This window comes from Rhinopithecus bieti, unplaced genomic scaffold (assembly GCF_001698545.2).
Source record: "Rhinopithecus bieti isolate Rb0 unplaced genomic scaffold, ASM169854v2 scaffold_22042, whole genome shotgun sequence".
NCBI classification, from domain to species: domain Eukaryota; kingdom Metazoa; phylum Chordata; class Mammalia; order Primates; family Cercopithecidae; genus Rhinopithecus; species Rhinopithecus bieti.
In genome coordinates this window covers 457,997-462,858 of record NW_016810459.1, presented here as the reverse complement: position 1 = coordinate 462,858, position 4,862 = coordinate 457,997, and the positions used below count along the sequence as shown (strand labels likewise).

At 48.2% G+C, this 4,862-nt stretch overlaps 1 protein-coding gene across 1 annotated transcript in view; it reads right to left on the bottom strand.

Annotated features, from left to right (window-relative positions):
• The window catches only part of UBAP1 (ubiquitin associated protein 1), a 75,410-nt gene extending 73,265 nt beyond the window's left edge, over positions 1-2,145 (bottom strand). Inside the window, exon 1 of the mRNA XM_017892067.1 lies at positions 1,928-2,145. The gene's annotated coding sequence lies outside the window, so the exon portion shown is untranslated. The remainder of the gene's footprint in view (positions 1-1,927) is intronic.
• Between the last annotated feature and the right edge of the window lie 2,717 nt (positions 2,146-4,862).

Here is a 4,862-nt window from a genome sequence, read left to right as displayed (position 1 = left end):
TCTCGGCCTCCCAAAGTGCTGGGATTACAGGCTTGAGCCACCGCGCCCGGCCTCCTTTGCCTTCTTTAAAAAAAAAAAAGTCACACAGGCCGGGCGCCTGTAATCCCAGCACTTTGGGAGGCCAAGGCCAGAGGATCATTTGAGGTCAGAAGTTCGAGACCAGCCTGACCAACATGGTGGAAGCCCGTCTCAACTAAAATACAAAAATTAGCCAGCCGTAGTGACAAGTGTCTATAATCTCAGCTACTCGGGAGGCTGAAGCAAGACAGTCACTTGAATCCAGGAGGCGGAGGTTGCAGTGAGCCAAGATGGCGCCACTGCACTCCAGCCTGGGCAACAGACCGAGACTCCCTCTGGAAAAAAATAAAAAGAAACAAACAAAAAAGTTTTTTTTCCAATGAGGTCCTAGCAGGTTAGCAAAGTTATCTGCTGTGCAATGACAGCGATGGTCACTGACTAAAGAAACATTAAGTTTCACATCTCCATAATAATAATGATTGTTATTAATGCAACACACAGTAGGTATTCAATAAACACAATGAATTAATAGAACTAGAAACAAAAATTTAACTAATAAAATATCACTTATAGTAAGTTAATGCGGACAATGTAATTATTTTAAGACTTGAGACATTTCACATTCTTTGCCATAATACGAAACTTTTTTTTGAGTCGGAGTCTCACGTTGTCGTCCAGGCTGGAGTGCAAATGACACGATCTCCACTCACTGCAACCTCCGCCTCCCAGGTTCAAGCCATTCTCCTGCCTCGGCCACCAGAGTAGCTGGGATTACAGGCGCCTGCCACCACGCCCGGCTGGCTTTTTGTGTTTTTAGGAGAGACGGAGTTTCATCATGTTGGTCAGGCTGGTCTTGAACTCCTGACCTCGTGATCCGCCCGCCTAGGCCTCCCAAAGTGCTGGGATTTCAGGCGTGAGCCACAGCGCCCGGCCAATACGGAAACTTTTAGTTTAACTAGGTTGGGACATTAACTAGAAAGAACTATCACTAAAGACTAAGTATCTTCTTTTTCCCCACCATCAAATCTGACAAAATTAAAAGAAAACATCCACCATATCTAATCAAATTCTCAAATGCTAATAACTGAAAAGACAAAGCACTAACGAGTAAAGTTAGAATAGAATATATATAATACTACCAAATTACCAAATCTGGTTTCGCAACACTGCATGGTGACTAAAAAGTATCAATATTTTATTTCAGTTTAACATAAAACCTATTTTTATGCCCAACCAGCTAGTCTGGAAACACATTTGGCAACAAAAGTCAAAGATCACTGATATAGCTCAAATAAATGAACCTGACGTTCCACAAGAAAGACTAGGGCGGTTCCTGAGGCCCAGGTGGACTGTATAGGTAAGCCTCCACCCAAGAAACAAAAAAGGCGGATAAACATACCTGGAGAAGACCAGACAAAGCCAAAGATATCCCCAAAAATCACTCAACTCTGGTCTAGTCTCCACCCTTTCTCCCCAATCTCACTGCCTCAGGGAGAACTCAATCTACACCGCACGTCCCCAGCTCACCCTAAACTCCCCACCACTCACCTTCTTTACTAAAACCTGGGTCCCCCTCCCTAACATCCTCTAGTTCCCACCGAGCTCTCAATCCAGCCCGACATAAGTCTACTATGCCTGTCTTCCAGTAGGGTATTAGTCTCCTTAATCCGAACTCATTTTCCCGCATCCCGTTTACCCTCCGCCCCTTCAACTCCGGTCCCCTCACTCCGACCCTTCTCCCAGAATCCTCCCCAAATCGCAGCTCTCCGGCCACTTTTCCCTCCCACCTACTAGCTCCGGCGCCTTTCACCTTGCTCGGCCCCCCAGCCCGTTTCCTAGTCTCCCAGTACCGGCCCCCCTCCCCCAACTCCGCCCCTCTTCCCCTCCCCAAAGGGAGGCCCCCCCTCACCTGAACGCCGCTGCTGCCGCCGTCCCAGAAGCCGAAAGGTGCTGGCACCGGCCGGCCTCCGAGGCTCGGTCCCCGCTGAGCTCCCGACGGCCCCTAGGGAGAGCGAACGCCACCACCTCCAACTCTGCCCGCTCCGGGCCAGGCCGTCACCGTAGCCACCGCCAGTGCCGCAGCCGCCATGTTGAAGTCCTACTTCCCTCCTCCTTCCCCTCACCGCCCCACCCCTTTGGGCGTCTGACGTCATGGCGCCGCGCTCCACACGCCCGGACCAATGGGAGGAACCGACGGTGACGTAGCTAATCTCCCTTCTAGCGAGGAGCTACTCGGCAACCTGGAGCATTGCAATTGGAATGAGTAAACCTTGCTGACCTAAGGGGAAGGAGGAAAGGAGGGGGTCACCAAGAGTGTAAGACTTGGGTTTGGCGAGGCGGCCAAAGCGGGAAACCCAAGAGCCTTGAATCGCGAAGGGATGCCCAAAGAGTTAGCAGCGAGTCCTACTTGGGAATTAAGACGTCTAGCTTCTGTTCGGGGTCAGCGACCGGATACAATTCATACCTCTTCTGGGCCTCACTTTTCCCATGTATTGAGGAATAAGTTAAAAGGTGACCTCTAGGCCGGGCGCAGTGGCTCACGCCTGTAATTCCAGCACTTTAAGAGGCCAAGGCAGGAGGATCGCTTGAGCCTGGGAGGTCGAGGCTGCGGTAGCTGTGATCGCGCCACTGCACTCCAGGAGGGCAACGGAGCGCGACTCTGTATCAAAAGGAAAAAAAGAAAGTTGACCTCTGACTCTTCCTTCAGTTCTTACATTCTATGGGTTTAAACCAGGTAATCCAATCCCAAGCCTTCACTACCTTCTGTTGGGGGGGGGGGGGTTGTTGTTGTTTCTGTTCGTGGTGTTTTTTGTTTTTTTGAGACAAGGTCTCGCTCTGTCGCCTAGGCTGGAGTGCAGTGGCGCGATATTGGCGCTCTGCAACCTCCACCTGTCGGGCTCAAGTGATCCTCCCACCTCAGCCTTCTGAGTAGCTTGGACTACAGGTGCATGCCACCATGCCTGGATAATTTTTATTATTGTATATATATGGAGAGATGGGGTCTCATCATGTTACCCAGGCTGATCGTAAACTTCTGGGCTCAAGCCTCGCAGTCTCCCAAATTGCTGGGATTATGGGAGTGAGCCATGGCGCTGGCCTTATGTGTCTTTCTATGTCTGCTGGAATTAGGAGACAGAGAATTATTAATTGAATATGATGAATCTTGAGTCCGGGAGTTCAAGATCAATCTAAGCAACATAATGAGACCCCATCTCTACAAAAGTTTGGTAAAAATTAGGTGAGCCTGGGCAACATAGTGAGACCTTGTCTCTACAAAAACTCAAAAAATTATCTGGACATGGTGGCACGTGCCTGTGGTTCCAACTATTCAGGAGGCTGAGGTAGGAGATCACTTGCGCCTGAGAGGTCGAGGCTACAGTGAGCCAGGATTGTGCCAGTGTACTCCAAACATGGGTGACAGAGCAAGATCTTGTCTCAATAAAGTAAAATAAAATGACTAGGCATGATGGCTCTCGCCTGTAATCTCAGCATTTTGGGAGGCCAAGATGGTCAGATCGCTTGAGCTCAGGAGTTTGAGACCATCCTGGGCAACGTGGTAAATCGTCATCTCTAACCAAAAAAAAAAAGTTGGGCATGGTGGTGCACGACTGTAGTGCCAGCTATTAGGCTCTGCAAAATGAGACCCTGTCTAAAAATAAAATAATTAAAATTGTAAAAAATTATCCAGATATGGTTGCACACATCTGTGGTCCCAGCTAGTTAGGAGGCTGAGGTGAGAAAATGGCCTCAGCCTGGGAGGTTAAAGCAGCTGTGAGCAATGATCATGCCACTGCACTTTAGCCTGGGCAACAGAGCAAGACTCTGTCTCAAAAAAATAAAATTAAAATTAAAAAAAAATAATGTCGGATGTGGTGGCTCACGCCTGTAATCCAGCACTTTGGGAGGCCGAGGCAGGTGGATCACGAGGTCAGGAGTTCGAGACCAGCCTGGCCAACATAGTGAAACCCCATCTCTACTAAAAATACAAAAAAAAGTAGCCGGGCCTGGTGGCGGGTGCTTGTAATCCCAGCTACTCAGCAGGCTAAGGCAGGAGAATGGCTTGAACCCGGGAGGCGGAGGTTGCAGTGAGCTGAGATCAGGCTGAGGCAGGAGAATGGCTTGAACCCAGGAGGCAGAGGTTGCAGTGAGCCGAGATCACTCCCTTGCACTCTAGCCTGGATGACAGAGTGAGACTCCGTCTCAAAAAAAAAAGTTTACTCTACTAAAAGTCAGAGAGTAGGATGGGTGTGATGGCTCAGGCCTGTAATCCCAGCGGGTTGGGAGACCAAGATAGGAGAATTGCTTGAAGCCAGAAGTTTGAGACCAGCCTGGGCAATATAGGGAGGCCTCGTCTCTACAAAAAAAAAATTTTTTTTTAATTAGCCCTAGGTGGTGCTGCTCTCCTATAGTGCTCCCTAACTCAGGAGACACCAGCAAGAGGATCACTGGATTTCAGGAGTTCAAGGCTGCAGTGAATATGATTGTACCACTGCACTCCAGCCTAGGTAACAAAGCAAGACTCTTTCTCAAAAAATTTTTAAAAAAAAGAGAGAGAGAGATAATGGTATAACAGGTCCATTTATTGTTTTTAAAAAAAATTACTTCTCACTAAGAAAGATTTACATTTCTATACTTTCTGGGTGCATAAAGTGTGTATACACTACCATGTCTACTTCTCTAGCCCTATTTTTTCTTCGGAACTTAAGTAGAGAGAAGATAATATTTGTTCTCTGAAGGATACAGCAGTTTTAACTCACAGTGAAAAGGTGTGCATTTCAGAAAGGGGGGTCAAAGTGAGCAGAGAACAGTAAGTCACCAATTCCGGATTCTTTGCCTACTTAGTT